This window comes from Aythya ferina (assembly GCF_964211825.1).
Source record: "Aythya ferina genome assembly, chromosome: 1".
Taxonomy (NCBI): Eukaryota; Metazoa; Chordata; class Aves; order Anseriformes; family Anatidae; genus Aythya; species Aythya ferina.
Window position 1 is genome coordinate 108,388,605 of NC_140296.1, and position 18,823 is coordinate 108,407,427.

Consider the following 18,823-nt stretch of genomic DNA (forward strand, 5'->3'; position numbering starts at 1 on the left):
TATCTTAATCACATTGTGCAAAAATGTATTTCCATGTCTCATAAAATGAGACAAATTGGAAAGAATGTTTTTCAAGGCTGGAATTCAGGTAAAAAAACCTGTATGCCCAGAATAAAGTATATAATAAAGTAGTCTAAAATTATGTATCAGAACTTGTCCAGACCATTCAGCTACAAATATGTACCAACAGACTACTAGTTTATCTTTGTGTTTTGATTCTGGTATCATCTTTCCAGCAAAATTAGTCCTATCTAGTCCTAATATACTTATGCATATTCATAGCTGTGATATTTCTGAAATATACAGTTCTTTTAGCTTTACAACAATTAAAATTACTTTGTAAATCAGATTTCCTTTCCTAATTATGTACCTATCTAAACCTAATCTATCCGATTTTGTAATTATTTTGACTGTGAGATTACAATAGTTATGTATTAATTTAGTAACTGATATAAACATTAGTTGGATGGGTTTTAGTAATGACAAATTATGCACAGATACAAGTTTGGTAATACATTCAAAAAATATATTAACGGGCTGGCCATAAGGTCTTTTTGAGCAAAGAGTTTCCAAAAAACCCGATTTCTGCAACTGTCATCACTATTTGCAATACTTCCTGGCAAGACAAATTTGATGTAGAATAGTCATACTTCTGAAAAAAGTCACGTTGCTGTCATAAATTGGTTGTAGCAGTATTTCATATCCTCCCAGACAAGTTCTGTAAAGTGAAACTGTAAAGCTCTTCATTTTCAAATGTGCTTACGATGGGCTAATGTTTCACCAGTATTGGTGAAAAAAGGTTGGGAAAGGGCAGTGTGTACCCCAGTGCTGAGTTATTCCTTCTTTGTCAGTCTTCCTTTACTGGTATTACATTTTTTTTAATTATTATTATAATATATATATATAATTTTTACCTTAAAAGCATTCCAAAATATATTTCTCTTTCTATGATTCAGGTTCTTGGAGAACATGCTTGCAGAAGTTTACATTCAACAGTTGCCTTTACTGTTGGTTTGTGTGTGTGTGGTTGGTTTTTGTTTGTTTGTGTTTTTAGAATTCAAGGCTGTCCATTTTCATTTGCTGGCTAATACATTTCTCTCTCCAGAAACAGAAGCTAATATCTTTGCCATAATATGGACCTCACTGTTAGAAAAAGAAAAGCCAACTAAACCATGTAAAGAAATCAACCTATCTCTTTCATCAACAGATTTTTCAGTTAAACAGCTTCAAATGTAATGTAAACAAAACTCCATGACAAATTTATCATCTGCCATGATGCATTATTTAGATCAATGCACTGCAAGTGTATGTGGGAAAAGCTGGATAGTAGTTATTTTTCTCCACAGAAATTACAGGAATACTTTTATATTTAAAATAAACACATTTCTGAGAGGAATTTATTCCCAATGCCTTGTACTCAGTGATAAATGTCTAAATGGAATAATGCTTGATATTGTTTCATAACATTAGTAAATCTTAAACAAAACCTTAAACTGAAGGTTCGGGTTGCATTAGATTACCACCACAATACATATCAATAATGTTCCCATGAGTAAAGTATTAAAAGTTCTGAAAATAGATCAAATCACAATAATACAGACTTACAGGCCACATTTCTTTCAACATACATAGCTGAAAAGAACTTCTAAATTAATACCAAATTAATTGGAATCTGTCATAACCTTTACTATGAAGGAATAGATGAATGTAGAATTAAAACTAAACTTTCAAGACAACTGTTGTCTTCAGGCACGTTGCCTTGAAACCTAAAAAAAAATTTAATCTGTGATGATTAAGAGTTTGACACAACTTTCAAACTCTTACCCTGTAAGTCATGATCTTTCAGGCAACATCTCCATATTTTAGGTATTGCATCAGATGCTACCTTAAATAATACATAAAACAGAGTTATTTCCTCCTCTTACACCCATTAGATGCACAGGACAAACAGAAAATTAGCAGAAAATTTTTGCATCAGAAGAATCTAAACTTCTCGCCTGTCCTCCATGAAACTGCATCATAATGAGAGATCTGTATTTTGTAATGGTTTCATTTAAAAATTTTGATGAGTCCAAACTTTAAGCCACAAACAAACAAACAAACAAACAAAAACAAAACAAAACAAAAAACCCTGATAATACCTATAGATTTGTGCCTACTTTGTACAGAATATTTAGCAGATAGTATTGTCTTTGTTAAGCAGGATTAACATTTTAGGTGATTAAAATAATTTGAAAAAAAATAATAATTCTGAACTATGCTCATGCTTTCGCTAACTTGAAGGTAAATCTTCAAGGTATAGGTAATCAACCTTAAGGTTGATTTTAAGGTAAAACTTGAAGGTTGATTACAACTTGCACAACGAGGAAAAAGGAAACGCTGTAAACAAGGAAGTATTTTTGAAAAGGCCCTTTGGTTGCCTTATGTCTGTGTAAACGTTCACTATACAGGCCTAATAAGCAACACTGGTGTTATGAGCACTGTGCAATAAGGTACCACGGTTTCCTGTGGTGTGCATTGAAAGGCAGAACATCAAATCACCTCTTTAGTACAGAAAGCATATTGTTCCTTGCTTATGCACAAATTCAGGAAAATTTAGGGTGCTCTGCTAATACGTTCTTGTTCCTTACCACTAATGAAGTTACACTCACTTTTTTTTTTTTTTTTAGTTGGATGTTGAAGGTCTATGCATTTTACTCCACTAGTTAAGCACATAGAAAAGCATGAAAATGAAACACTGGAGAATACGGAGATTCAACACCATCCACAGAAAGGTGTAAGTGTAATTCAGATTTTAATTCTGCCGGCAGAGTAATATGTAAGGTAGAATGTAGAAGCCTGCATTCATTTTTCTCAGAGGGTGGCAGTGGCATATTTTTCCCAAATCACTCAACCTTTTACTGATAAAGGTTCTGATTAATAACAGTTTAGGTGTCATTTTTTCATCTAAGAAACAAACAGCTTTTGAGAAATTGTCAGAAACAAATAGAATTATTTGTGGCATAAAAATGGGGCATTGTTATTTAGAAAATCTGCTCTATTAAATTTGAGTAATACAGATGGTAATATTGTGAATAAAATGAATCGTCTTTTAACATTGCTTAGGAGACTCAAGTTATGACCAACTTGAACAGGGATTTTGCAGTCACTGCAGATCAAAGCAAAACTTTTTTCTATCTCCTTTTTTTCCCTGAAAATGATGTAGCTATACTTTATTTTTGTTCATAAGGGAAGTTGCAAAGTGCCGAACAGAGTCAATGCAAGCATGTATTTGTAGTCATGATTGTAAACCTTTTGCTAGTTACCTTCCATTGACAGACCTCATAAGCATGGATTTTAAGCTGCAGAAAATGTACAGGTAATCTAACCAACAAAAAATTAATACCTTTAGAGTGTGATCACCTGTTTGGTTTGCATGAGTGTGTGTGTGTGTGCGCGCGCGCGCGTATTTCTCGGAAACTAATTATAGTTCATATAGTATATAATTTCAGAAACTGGTAACTAGTGCTGTACTGACAAAACAAAACAACTTCCTTTTGCTTATGTATTCATTTGAATCTTATTTGAAAGAATAGAGGGAATATGATTTCTTTTTTTCAAAAAAGGTATCACAGTATAGTTACAAGAGATGAGGAAAAGGCGGAGGTGCTCAATGCCTTCTTTGCCTCAGTCTTTAGCGGCAATACCAGTTGTTCTCTGGATACTCAGTACCCTGAGCTGGTGGAAGGGGATGGGGAGCAGGATTTGGCCCTCACTATCCATGAAGAACTGGCTGGTGACCTGCTACGGCACTTGGATGTGCACAAGTCGATGGGGCCAGATGGGATCCACCCAAGGGTACTGAGAGAACTGGCAGAGGAGCTGGCCAAGCCACTGTCCATCATTTATCAGCAGTCCTGGCGATCAGGGGAGGTCCCAGTTGACTGGCGGCTAGCAAATGTGACGCCCATCTACAAGAAGGGCCGGAGGGCAGACCCGGGAAACTACAGGCCTGTCAGTTTGACCTCAGTGCCAGGGAAGCTCATGGAGCAGATCCTCCTGAGAGTCATCACGCAGCACTTGCAGGGCAAGCAGGCGATCAGGCCCAGTCAGCATGGGTTTATGAAAGGCAGGTCATGCCTGACGAACCTGATCTCCTTCTATGACAAAGTGACGCGCTGGGTGGATGAGGGAAAGGCTGTGGATGTGGTCTACCTTGACTTCAGCAAGGCTTTTGACACCGTCTCCTACAGCATTCTCCTCAAGAAACTGGCTGCTCTTGGCTTGGACTGGCGCATGCTTCGTTGGGTTAGAAACTGGCTGGAGAGCCGGGCCCAAAGAGTCGTGGTGAATGGAGCCAAGTCCAGTTGGAGGCCAGTCACTAGTGGCGTCCCCCAGGGCTCGGTGCTGGGGCCGGTCCTCTTTAATATCTTCATCGATGATCTGGACGAGGGCATCGAGTGCACCCTCAGTAAGTTTGCAGATGACACCAAGTTAGGTGCGTGTGTCAATCTGCTTGAGGGTAGGAAAGCTCTGCAGGAGGATCTGGATAGGCTGCACCGATGGGCTGAGGTCAACTGCATGAAGTTCAACAAGGCCAAGTGCCGGGTCCTGCACCTGGGGCGCAATAACCCCAAGCAGAGCTAAAGGCTGGGAGATGAGTGGTTGGAGAGCTGCCAGGCAGAGAAGGACCTGGGAGTAATGGTGGATAGTCGGCTGAATATGAGCCAGCAGTGTGCTCAGGTGGCCAAGAAGGCCAACGGCATCCTGCCTTGTATCAGGAACAGCGTGACCATCAGGGCTAGGGAGGTGATCGTCCCCCTGTACTCAGCTCTGGTGAGGCCGCACCTCGAGTGCTGTGTTCAGTTTTGGGCCCCTCGCTACAAGGACATGGAGGTGCTTGAGCGGGTGCAGAGAAGGGCGACGAAGCTGGTGAGGGGCCTGGAGAACAAGTCCTACGAGGAGCGGCTGAGGGAGCTGGGCTTGTTCAGCCTGGAGAAGAGGAGGCTCAGGGGCGACCTTATCGCTCTCTATAGGTACCTCAAGGGAGGCTGTAGCGAGGTGGGGGTTGGCCTGTTCTCCCACGTGCCTGGTGACAGGACGAGGGGGAATGGGCTTAAGTTGAGCCAGGGGTGTTTTAGGTTAGATGTTAGGAAGAACTTCTTCACTGAAAGGGCTGTGAGGCATTGGAACAGGCTGCCCAGGGAAGTGGTGGAGTCACCATCCCTGGAAGTCTTCAAAAGATGTTTAGATGTAGAGCTTAGGGATATGGTTTAGTGGGGACTGCTAGCGTTAGGTTGGAGGTTGGACTCGATGATCTTGAGGTCTCTTCCAACCTAGAAAATTCTGTGATTCTATAGAAAGTATATAATGACCTTAATAGGTACTTCCTCTTTAAAACTACAATTAAATCCCAAGATCCTTCAAACCTTATTTAATTTGCATATCATTTATTGTCCATCTATTCTATTTCCAGTTTCTTCTTTACCATCTGGTTTTCTAATGCTGAATCCATCACACAACTTGTTCTACATGTAAGGCCTCTAAACTGTAGCTGATGGAATAATACGTATTATAAAATAAATATGCTTAGAATTTCTTGAAGACCTAAGGATGGAAGAGAAGAAAGAGCTAGACCAAAAGACACACCTAAAGAAATTAAAGGAGGGGTCTCAGAAAGGTTATGAGAAGAGAAATCCTACAGCAAGTTCAGAAGAATGGAGAGGAAATCTGATGGTCCCAGAATATGTGACGCCATGCAATAGGGGAAGCAGTAGCAGCTGGTACATGTTAAACAGCACTTTACTCTGCAATTGGTCCAAATGATTTTAACAGGATACTTCTATTCACTGTTTTCTCATATTCTGTCCTTGGTAATGTATCCAGCAATTTTGCCTCTTCATACATCCCAGGACTCTTAGACTGTTGTAGTTGTTCAGCTCAGCTGTTCTGGTTTTCATCCTTCTAACTGTTCCCCACTTTTCTCAACAGGCACTCCAACTCTTCAACTCAACAGCTGCTACAAACACTTCTGGTTTTGGCACCGTACCCCAATGGTTTCAAGAGGTTTACTTGAAGAATAGGTAGGTCAGAATCAGCATTTCTGTAAAATATGACATGCGTCTGATCTTATATGATCTTTATGGGCAGGGCTGAAGAGAATGTTCTGAATTCAGTGGGTTCTGAAAATACACCCTGATTTTGCCTGCTATATTTTCAGGCTCATCAAACAGGTCATTTCTATGAATCTACTCATGCAAAGAGGGGCCAGTCATTGTAGAAGTGGTGTAAATTACATTATGTGCTTGGATGGGTATGTAAATAGGTGATGGGATATTGAACACAATGACAAACTGCTTTCGAGGATTTCAAATGAAAATAAAGCTTTTTAGCTCTGAATTCAGAGCAACAAAACACCAGCCTAGTAGACAGCTATTCATTGTAAAAATACTTGAGAAATAAAGGAGAATTATAAAGATTTAAATGTGTGGAGTTTTCACAGCAAAAATTTAGGGAGACAATCAGAAAACACACAATGTAGACGTTAAGAATGTTAGGCCAAATGACATTCCAATAATTTTTGAAAAGCCATTTAGGGTCCAAAATCTGGGAAAATTAAGAGATGGAACAGGGTAAAAATGGCTTGTAGTGAGGTATATATGATATGCCTACTGTTTCTGTTAAATTCAGCTTAAACAACACATTTAGAAGAGTTTATTCCAATTTTATCTGGCTGCTTCTGGCTATATCTAGATGGCTATGAATACCTTCTGATAACCCAGATCTCTGTCAGAAAGATTTTTTGAAATTTTAAATTCTTGCACTTCTTAAATTTCAAGACCAGAATTCTGTCTAGGATATCTGTGGTTTACACTGAGATGCAGATGTGCAAGGCCAAGGGAGATTCTGACAACAAATCTTCATTAAGTTTATTGACCTAGTCAAATTATTCCGTTGGAGTTCTCCAGGTGTAATGTAACCCACCAGAACACATATCTGGAGCAATATCACATTCCAGATTTAAACAAAGACATGGTTTCATGAAGCTAATAAAGTGACTCATGAAAGGACTCTGTGATTCTCAGATAACACTCCCTAGTCAGAAGCAAACATAAGGCAAAAAGCTTTAAAATGCTCTGAAGGACATTCTCAGATCTCTGTCCTCTGCCTCTATCACTGTAAAAGTGCTACTATTAAAACAAAAAAACAAAACTCTTCCTGTTCCTCACCAATAAATTCCACTTAATTGTCTCAAAAATGAAGTTTAAACTGCTCAATTCAAACAACTACCACTCCTAAAGAAAGCAGCTTTGGTAAGTAATATTAATGACAAAAAGGCCACATTCAGCTACCTCTTCTAATGTTACTTAGGCCTTTCTGAGTTTTCCTAACTTCCAAGCCAGTGGATTATTCCATGCAAACTACAGTATGAGTGGTCTGTTTCAAGAGATTTTCTTTCACTTTGACTTCTTCTCAGAACAAATATATATATATATATTTATATAGCTTACAGTAATGTGGAAGTCAACATAAAATGCTAAGCCAGAGTTTTTGATTGTATGAGTTTTAGACATTTTTTTATTTGCAGTGTACAAACAAGAAAAGTAGAAAAGATTCTAAATAGCTCCAGGAAAATAGTAAATATCACATGACACCATCTTTATTGAAGAAATTACAGCACTTTAAAACACGGGAAGCTTGACAAAGAATCATGAATTTGAGCATATCCATTAAGCTGGGCTAAAGACAAATTTAATATTGTGTCAGTCAGATGGAAACAGAATACATGTTGCGTTTAATCAAATCACTGAGTGGCTGAGGTTAGAAGGGACCTCTGCAGGTCATCTGGTGCATGCTCAAGTAGGAGTACCTACAGCTATTTGCCCAGGACCACATCCAGGCAGCTTTTGAATATCTACAGGAATAGAGAATGCATGACCTCTCTGGGCAAACTGTTCCAGTGCTCAATACCTGCACAGTAAAATGCACATTTCCTGATGTACAGACAGAACCTCCTGTGTTCCAAGTTCTGTGCGTGGCCTCTTTTCTCCTGTCACTGGGCTCCACTGAAAAGGGTCTGCGCCCACCTTCATTGCACCCTCCCTTCAGGTATATATATGCATTAAGATCCCAGCTGAGAATTATCCTTTACAGCCTGAAACATCCCAGCGCATTCAGCCTTTCCTCCTGAGGGATCTTTCAGTTCTTTCACTATTTCCACAGCCCTTATTTCTACTCTCCCCAGTAAGTCCATTACTCTCTTGCACTGTGGAGCCAAGAACTAGACACAGTACAGTCATACAAGAACTGAAGAGAAAAGGCTCACCTCCCTTGACCTCCTGGCAATACTTCTCCTAATGCAGTGATTGGACAGTGCTCTGTGAGTTATGGTTTGATTTCTGGATGGTCCTGTGTGGATCCAGGAGCTGGATGCGATGACCCTCACGGGTCCCTTCCAACTGAGGAGTCTCTGTGATTCCATGTCCAGATGTCTTTTGCCTCTGCCTCTTTACTTCCAGAATCTCACCCAGCAGAGGTCATCTTCACTTTGGAAAGCAGAGCAGAGGAGGGGAGAGGAGAGGAGGGGGATTGGTGTGATGCGGCTGTGGTGCCTCTGACAGCACAGAGGATGAGTCACAGCGGGGGAGCTGTCATCAGGGCCAGCAGCAGCAGCGCCACCACACTTTGGCCTTGGCTGTCGGCGTGTGCAGTTTGCACCTCCTGCAAGCCATGGCTCGGCTGATCTTCCTTGCCCTGGCTGTGCTGGGCATTGCCCAGAAGCCGTGGTTTGTGGATGATCATGTGGATGTGGATGAAAATGAGCGAATGCAGCAGCATGCGGAGTAGCTGATTGAAGGCATGGCTCGGCTGCTGCATGAGATGGAGGAGAGGAGCCAGGAGCAGAGCAGGGTGGCCTTGGGAGCCCTGCTCTTCACTGCCTTGCAGCAGTGGCAGCTCTGGACCTTTATTGACCTCCTTGTCCTGCTCTTCGGGCTCTGCCAGTGGCTCAGGAAATGGAGACTTGGGCTCCGCAGCAGAAGCAAGCAGGGCAGCTACCCAAGGAAGAAGGAGAAGAAGGACAAAGACAACACCAACACCGATGACACCCGGGATCTGGGCACGGTTTGGGCCGATCGCACCCAGTGGCCGGCGCCGTACATGGCCGAGAAGTGCAAGGTGGTGGAGGAGCTGGTGGACAAGCTTCCTGGTGCCTGCCAAAGACTCTCCGGGGAATCCCTCTTCAAGCCACGGCTGCAGCCCGCCATCGGTGTGGGGTGCTTCTCCAAAGACAGGAGTACCCGGCAGGACAACGTCCTCTACCGCCTGCTCGTGCCCCTGAGGCCTCCCCCCGGGCACGCCTTCCACCCAGAGCTGGGCGCCGAGGGGGAGATGCCAGCGAGGAAGCCCAGCCTGCGCGTGGAGCTGGAGTGCGCCTGCGCGAGGGAGCGGCTGGTGGGGGACATGCTGTGCTTCCTCCACCACCCCAAGGACGAGCTGAGAAGACAAGAGCCCAGCCTGCTGCACACCCTCTGCACCGGCTCCTACCTGGATGTGGAGGAAACCACTCACTGGTTCCAGGCCTTGGTGAAAGCAGCCTGGGAGCTTCTGCTGCAGTCGCGCCACTGCTGCCTGACGGTGCTGCCCTCCCGCAGCTCCTGCAAGATCAGGCTGGCCAACGCCTCCCAGAGCACCCTCTCCATTGAGATCACGCTTGGGGTGTGGCTACACAACTTGGACTCCTTCCTGAGCCTGGAGTAGCCGCAGCCAGCTTCACCAGCAGCACGGCGCCGCCAAAGAGCTGCGCTGTGGCAGAGATGCAGTCTGTCGGGCACACGGCCAGGCATGCCCGACCCCACAGCTTCCACCTCAAACATCTGCAGACCCGCGCCTGTATGCTGGTGAGCAAAGGCTTTTCCCCCCACGCCCTGAAGCCACCTGACAGCCACAGCCCTGGCAAGCCTGGCAAAGGAAAGATTGCCCCCTGCGCCTGGATGACCTCCTGCGGTGCCTCTGCTGTTGCCTGGAGAGGAAACACCTCAACCGCTTCCTCGAGAGGGAAGGCACCAAGAGGGTACCTGAGGAGATGGATGGTGTTGTCCCCAGCCTCCCAAACAGCTGGACTGCTCAACTTCTTCCAGGCAGTGAGCACCCAAACTCTTGGAGAGAGTCCATTCTGTCAGGGAGCTTCATCCTATATATTGACACCAATAAACAGCCTATGTGAACAAACGCTCTGACCGTGTCTGCGCAGCACTTTGGGGGGGAACATGGGCACAGGGTGCTGAGTGCAGCGCTGTCACAGAATTAGGAAATGTTTTCCAAAAACACAGGAGCCAGTGTCTGGCTGAGGTTGGAAGGGACCTCTGGAGGTCACTTGGTCCAACCCCACCTTTTAAGCAGGGCCACCTAGAGCAGGCTGCTTAGGACCATGCCCAAGGCCGTGGTATTTGCAGGCCTGTCAGTCTAACTTTGGTGCCAGGTGAAACCATGAAGAAGGCTAGTCTGAGAGTTATTGAAAAACACTTCAGAGACAACACGCTCGTTGGTCATAGCCAAGATAGGTTCAGTAGGGGAAAGTCCTGTTTAACTCACTCAATTTCACTTTATGACAAGGTTACCCATCTAGGTGACAAAGGGAAGCCAGTTGGTGTAATCTTTCTGGAGTTCAGCATAGCTTTTGATACTGCTTCTCACAGTATCCATCCAGACAAAATGTCTCTGACTTTGTCTGTGAAGCACTTTGGTGGGGAATGAATGTGGGCACTGGGTGCTGAGTGCACCGCTGCCACAGAATTGGGAATTGTTTTCCTGAACTGACTGGCTGAGGTTGGAACGGACCTTTGGAGATCACTTCATCCAACCCCTCTGCTTCAAGTAGGGCCACCTAGAGCAGGCTGCCTAGGACCACGTGCAGATGGCTTCTGACTATCCCTAAGGACACCACACCCCCTCTGGAGAACCTCTGCTAGTGCTCAGCAACCCTCAGAGTAATATACCCCTTTCCTGACATTTTGGAGACAGAACCTCCTGTGTTTCTGTTTGCGTCCATTGCCTCTTGGCCTGTCACTGGGCACCACTGAAAAGAGCCTGCCTCTTTCTTCTTTACTCCTTTCCCTCAGGTCCTTTCCTGAAAAGCTGCTTTCCATCTCATCAGCCCCCAGCTCATACTGGTACCTGGGTTTTTCCTCCCCAGGTGCAGAACTTTGTACTTCTCCTTCCTGAACTTCTTGAGATTCCTGTCAGGCCACCTCTCCAGCCTCTTCAGTACTGTAGTTCCCTTGGTCCTCTTCTGAAGGCCACAGGATCTCCTGGCAACACCCACCTGCCCCAGCACAGCATCCTCCATGGGCTGAAGCCTGTGTATCTGCTCCATGGCAGACCTCTCTAAGGGCTGCTGTGACATAAAGGAAATGAAGAAGAAAGGAAAATGGGAAAAAAAGGATAGAGGGGGAAAAGAAAAGGTTGAAGAAAAGCAAAGAGAGCAGGAATGAAGGAGAGGAGAGAGGGAATGCTGCCTGTGGTGCCTGTGACAGTGGGGAGGACTGCCACCAGGGCCATCAGCAGGCAGCACCACTGCACTTTGGCCTGGGCCATCGGTGTCAGATGAAGTCTGTACTGGGTGAGGGACAGGGCTCAACCTGCAGTGGGGGCCCCACCACACCACAGAGAAACAACAGTAAAAAGCTGCCAAGGAGAGGGGATTGATGACAAAAGCTTCTATACTGAGCTCATTTTGGTGGCAGCCACCTCTGGGTTTTCATCTTGGACCTGGGCACTGTCTAGTAGAAAACACAACTTTAAGGATATCTTAATGTAGTTACAAAAATGTTATGATTTTTAGTGCAAAGACCTTTTTAGTTGGTAAAGCAAGGTTGGCAGTATAAACGTATCTTCTAGGCTGAAACCTGTGTATACTGTTTGCTCTCCAGTGGGCTGGTAGAAGTTCCTGCCTAAAGTGGTCAGACTGGCCATAACGCATCCTACACCTCTCTGTAAGACTCAGCCTGTTTTGCTCCAATGCTGAAGTCCAAATTTGCCTTGTTATGGAGGTGCAGCTTTATCATAACCTCTCTGAGGTCACATCTTTTTCCCATTACCTATAGATGGTCACCAGATTTATTCTGATTGTGGAGGTAAAGTAGTTAAACTACGTGGCACAGCATCTTTTTGAATGTAATGTTTCAACCCTGGTTGATTTTGAACAGATCTAATGTTGTTCCAAGCTTTTGCTGCATGTCTGCATGGCACGATGCCTGTTTCTTGAAACTTTGGTTTCTCCTTCATTGAAAGATAGGGGCATTTCATACAAACAATTCAATTTGTAACTCGGTAACTCACCTCTACAAATATCTTGATACAGATCAACCATGACATATATGTCACTGAATTGTGAGCTCACATAAATAATAGATAAATTGTATTAAACTGTATTTTGTGTTATGTACTGGGAGTAAATGCACATGTTTACACAGAAAGCATTTTCTGGAAAAAAAATACTACTAATGAGATTGCAGTTTCCTTTTCCTGAAGAATATCTATATCAAAGGAACAACATACCGTGACTGAACTTTTGTTTCTGAAGGTTACAATGTTTTTGATACTCAAAGCCAATGGCACTTGGTACTTTCCGTAATGAAATTCGGACCTCAGGATGATTAAATCATACTGACACCAGAAGCAATTTATAATCCCTCTCTGGTGTCTTTTGACATCTCTTTAAAAAGTTAGAGTCTCTGCTGGCTACTTGATTTAGCATATACAACTGGCTCATTCCTACCAAAAAGTGCCACTTATCAGTGTTGTTTGTTAAACTACACAGGCATTTGGTGTCAGCTCAGTGGGAAGAATGCCCTATAACAAAAGTAACTATGTTCCCTAGAAAAAAAAAAAAAAAAAAAGCTTCAATGACACTAATAGGGAGGAAGTTAGAGCAATGACTACGAACATTCTTAGTTCATGGGGGCCTAAATTCTCTCAGTTATTTTTCTTTTTCTTCTCCTCCTCAAAATATCCATGTATTGTTGTTTCTTTTTTTTTTTTCCCCCCCCCACAATGTTTTCAACGTCTGTCCCTTCATTAAGCTAGTTACACAAAAGAGCATTTATTCTATCCTGGTTGAAATTTTGGATGACCAAATAGCATTGGCTCAATACAAATTTCACTCCTATCTATTACCAAAGCTTGGGAAACATACAGTTCTCTAACTCCCTTGCACTGTCCTTTACTTTAATGTTATTAATCATTGGGAATCCTTATGGAAAAGGGTGATGTAATAAGGATACGAAGACAAGGACATGTCTGAATTTTGTTGATCAGAATGAAAAAAATTGGCACAAAGTACAAAATGTCTAAAAGTAGAACACATCTAAAACCAGAATTCTTTTGGTTAAATCCATCTAAGAGTATAAAGACACACTTTCTTTTTGCCATCCTGACCCATCTTATACACCCAGTTGATATGAAGCAAATGGTACTATTAAAATCTATTTATTTAGGCTAGGTTACTCATTAGATGTTTCCTCTTTCATCATCTTTTTAATTTTTCCCACCAAAAGATAATGTCATTTTTTTTTGTTTGACATTAAATTTTAAGCACTTCTTCCTAAAGAGTTATAGGAGTCCCCCATGTGAGGGAGTCAGATCTGTTCGAGTGGGTACCATATTTTTAAACTGCAAATCAGAGAATGCAAAGCTTTTAGCACATGCTTACCTTGACACTTGTTCTTGAATAATAATCAGAAAGTTCCCGTGGGCCATTTTTGCCATTGAATACTGAAAAGGTTACAGCTACAAGGACAAAAAAAATGCAAATCATTAAATTACAGACAACATACAACAGTGTCACACATCACAGAATAATGATCACAGCTGCTGAGAGGAAACTATCAAAATGGAGAATTTAACAAATATTTTGATATAATTCAAACAAAATATCAAACTTCACACAGTTTATTTACTAAAATGGTATGCTGAAATGGTAAAAATTGACCGGAAGTAAAGAGAAGGTATACAGTTTCATTGAACACTGACTTTCATTGTGTAGATTTCCCTAACAAAGATTTTTTTATATCTATTGAAATAATAATTAAAAAATAATTTTCTCTGAAATCCAATACCCCAAAATTTTAATATACTTGTGCTTTCCCACACAAAAAGATGTTCAAATTCACTTAGTACCATAATTGAGTTACAGCATGCTTCAGAAAATGCCTTGTGATCGCTTCAATAACTTTTTCATTTTATTTTAGAAGCACTGAAACAGAATACTTATTGTACAAAAATTTGGGTTTCACTTGCATGCAGAGTATCCAATACCAAGATAGCACATTAGAAAATTAGCATATTAACTAATTAGCCACTTTGCAGAATGATTAAACAAAACACTACAGCATCAAATTCCATTCAATAATTCATTGATCAATTTGGTGATAAATCATGATATACTGCAATTCCTTCCTAACACATTTGATTTCTGCCTAACTACATACCTGAAGAAACATTATCCTAGTGGCTAGAAATACATAGGTTCAAAGTTTAGATCTGCAAATTATATAGGAATAATTTGAGTCATAACTTTATTAGAGAAAAAATGCGTATGTTTGCATTAATGATTGCAAAAGGTGGTCTGTTTTGGAAAATTCTAGCCACCTGGAATAGAGCTAAACAAGTTCTTTGCTAGGTTAGTGTTCTGTTTTGCTGATAGCCAGTAAGCTTGTTTTTTTTTTTTTTTTTTTTTTTTTATCTCTGGCACTTATTGTTCTTTGCAAATTGCTTTCCCAGCCACTGTAACACTTATAGCAACACATTTTAACCCTACTTAAAATATATTCACACTTGTGACTTGAAAACTTTGACAACAAAAGTGAACAAATGAATCATTACAAATTTCTCAAAGTCATTAGGATTTCATTTACTCTCATTTATCAGGCTTCAATTGTCTGCTAGATATACAGCAAGCAAAATTTATTACAAAGAAAAAAACTTTAAGTGTTTATCTTTGGCTAAATATTATCTTCAGGCTGGATGACAAACCGTTAAAATGCTAAGTGGGCTAAGTTAATTGTATTTACTTGATTACAAACATTTAAAAAAAAATAGAGAGAGAGAACTGGAAACACATATATTTAACTTGCATTTACACTCACTACTGGATGTTTTTCTCTGGGCAAGAAAAAATTGTTAGGGAAAAAAAATCCAGTTAAGGAAATTGAGAAATGATATCAAACCCAAATGATGATAGACAGGAAACTGGACATATACCAGGTTATTTCACATAGACAGATCTATTGCTCAGTACGCTAGACCAAATTACAAACTCTCGGACGTTGATAGAAAAACTTTCTCACAGAAATGGTCCACAGTGAATCAAAGATACTATGTGCTCACAGGGGTATGAACAGGTGACACAATCTAGTCTTAACAGAGGTTAACCTTGATGTTTGTTGCATATATTTAACTAGAGAGTATATACTGAGATATCTGTCCACGTGGTCTCTGAATGAGAATTTTGATCTAACAGTGCTTGATAAAGACCATGCAGAGTTTGTGAAGCTGCAGAACAAATGTATTCACTCTATTTTCTGTGTACAGTGTACAAACAATATGGCTTTATTTTTTCCCCTTTCCTTCATGCATGCACGTGAGTGTTTATTTTCAGTTGGTCTGCTCTTTGCTGAGTGATACAACTCTAATAGCATCACCTTACATAATCACTTAATTTTAAGCACACCATTAATATCATTGGAACCAAATGAATTTCAGCGCATTTAGGATGAAATGCTTTATTAAATCCTTTGTGACAAAGCAGACAGTTTGTCCAATGCAAAGAGTAACCAGGTAAGGAAAAATGTAAATTAATATCCAGTTATCTCCAGATTTGGTGCAAGACAAATTGCAGTTGAGGATTTGTTGTTGTTGTTTTTTTTCCCCTTCTGTCTTTTCACTATTATACAATGGATTGTGATGGCTCAAGTAAAACTTATTACAGTTTTTTATTTTATTTTTATTTAAACAATCAGCAGAATTAATGAAAGTTGGCATGGAATTCATCTATATGTAGGTGTCTATGACATGGGCTTCCTCATCTCAGGTTCACACTCGTGATGTAACTAGCTCACATAACATTAATTTCTTTAAGAAGTCAGATTAAAAACGCTTATGCTTTTTAGAGTTGCAGCTTCTGTAAATTTATGATTGGAACAGATGATTAACTAGGTAGTAGAAGTTTGCTACAGATTAATGTTATTAAAAGTTGCAGTTTTCACATGTTGTTAACTTATTGTCTAACTTTAGCAAAACTGAAATTAGGTAATAGTTGACAGTTCACCTGGGACAGAATGCATTTGAGTTATTTGATACATTCTTTTGGAGTATTTTTCTACAATATAAAGCATAGAAGACATTTTGGTCCCTATATACATTACCGTATTTCTGTTGCTATCAATAGAAAATGCAGCTAACCCTGAATATCTGTGTCTACAAAGTGAGACGGTCAAGATAGATTAATTTTGTCACTAAGGCTGGAATCATTTGATTTAAAATGGACATTTGCATTTGATCTAGTGTTCCTACATTCCCTTTATAGTCAGTGGAACCTGATCACGTTAGCTAGTGGCTAAGGCACAGTTCATCACACCTGAAATTAGATGTTTAAAACAGGTAAGACACTAAAAGTACATATTTCTTCTCATCAACTATAAAAGTAATGTAAGATGATTAGATCTGTAAAGACAAAGACAAAGACATTCCCCCTAAGTGTCTGAAATTCATTGAGCTGTATAAAATGAAGATTTCGTATCTATTCTAAATACCTGGAAAGTGTTGGAAACTGTTGGAGAAAAGCTTAAGGTCTTGATTTAACATTTCTATCTTGATCTGACATAATAAAGAAGATGTATTGGTGAAAAAGTTCAGAAATAACCATTTCACTAGTCCTGTCTTCCACTTCAGTTAAGCTCTAAAATACAACTGGATTAATAAAATACCATGATATAATTATACTGTAGGTTTCCAATTAAAGAGTGGTATATGCAAATAAAAATACGTGCAATTGCTATGTAATATAATTATATATATATACATATTATGTATATATATTTACTCATAATTTTCCTAAAGTAAGATAAAACTTCTTGCATGTTATAAGAAATTACCTCCAGACTACCAAAACATTCACAATTTTGCAATTAAAAGTTTTTGTAACACTATTTTATGCATTTTAAATTATATTCTGAAATCGCATGGTACTTTGAGGAATACTGTCATCCACAATGCAGCTATAGTTTTATTTCTGTCACTAGATATAAGATGAACTATTCAAAACTGTCTGGAAAAAAAAAAAAAAATCCTCTTTGGGAATGTAGTCAGTCTGTTCTACTCCTGCTCATTCTATGAAATATCTGTGGATATAAAGCAGAACAAGAAAACAAAAGCCCTTACCTTCAATTAAGTTATTTTGTATTTGGATAATTTGTAAATTAGATTGATCGTAAATCTATACTCAAAATTCTTGTGTGTGACAGTTCTACCCTGCTGGGCAGCTGAGCTCCACCATAACTGCTCTCTCACTCCCCCTTCTCAAGGTGAAGGGGGGAAAAAATACAATGCAAAAGGCTCAAGGGTTGAGATAAGGATGGGGAGATCACCCACCAATTACTGTCGTGGGCAAAACAGACTCAGCATAGGAAGATTAATTTAATTTATTGCCTATCACTAGCAGGCTAGAACAGTAAGAAACTGCAAGCAAACTATGAACACCTTCCCCCCATGCGTCCTCTTCTATGTTCTCCCCTCGAGTGGTGCAGGGGAATGGGGGCTGCAGTCAGTCCCTGACACTTCATCTCCACTGCTCCTTCACAGTCACTCCCTGCCCCTGCTTGCCATCGTTCCTGAAATGATCATGCAGGGTCTGCCCACAGGCAGCAGCTCTTCAAGAGCTGCTCCCACATGGCTCCATATCACGGGGTCCATCCCCCAGGAATAAACTGCACCAACCTGGGCTCCCCACAGGCAGCAGCTCCCCCCAGACCCCCTGCTCCTGCGTGGGCTCCTCTCCACGGGCTGCAGCTCCGGCCCAGGGCCTGCTCCTTCGGGGGCTCTCCATGGGCCGTAGCCTCCTCCATGCCACATCCACCTGCTCCACCGGGGGCTCCTCCACCCACGGGGGGGCTGCAGCGTGGAGATCTGCTCCATGTGGGACCCATGGGCTGCAGGGGGACAGCCTGCTCCACCAGGGGCCTCTCCACAGGCTGCAGGGGAACTGCTGCTGCCTGCCTGGAGCACCTCCTGCCGCATTCACCTTGGGGGCTGCAGGGCTGGTTCTGTCTCATTTTCTCAATCCTCTCTCCCAGCTGCTGTTTCTCAGCAGTATTTCCCTTCCTTAACTCTGCTCTTCCAGAGGCCCAAGCAGCATCGCTCCCAGACTTGGCTCTGGCCAGCAGTGAGTCCCTTTAGGGCCAGCTGAACTTGGGCCTTAATTAATATGGAGCAGCTGCTGGGCTCTGTTCACAGAGACCACCCCTGCAGCCCTCCCACTACCAAACCTTGCCATGTAAGCCCAAAACATTGTGACAGAAAGCTGAAGTAAACAAAACAAGCATCCACTCCCCAAAAATAATTTTTTAAGCATTGTTTGGGGAGAGTTTCAAAAGTAAGGTCTGTTGAAATATTCCATTAAAAAATAAAAGGCCAGACTGCAAATACCTTTCCGCATTAGTACTTCTTTTTAAAAAATCTCACTGACATAAACTACTTCCAAGCATGAATTCAATGAGCTAAGAAAATAGTCCTCTAAGCAGTCCATCAGTATTCAGTATAAAATACAGTTGAGGCTACAGTGTTCTTC

General features: G+C 41.4%; 1 long non-coding RNA gene across 1 annotated transcript; it reads right to left on the reverse strand.

Moving 5' to 3' along the window:
• Positions 1 to 12,142: 12,142 nt before the first annotated feature.
• LOC311431244 lies at positions 12,143 to 18,405 on the reverse strand. Its single transcript, XR_014689314.1, has 3 exons — positions 18,278 to 18,405; positions 13,691 to 13,767; positions 12,143 to 12,855 (listed from the first exon to the last, which is right to left on the reverse strand). It is a non-coding gene; the product is annotated as an uncharacterized lncRNA (long non-coding RNA).
• Positions 18,406 to 18,823: the final 418 nt, after the last annotated feature.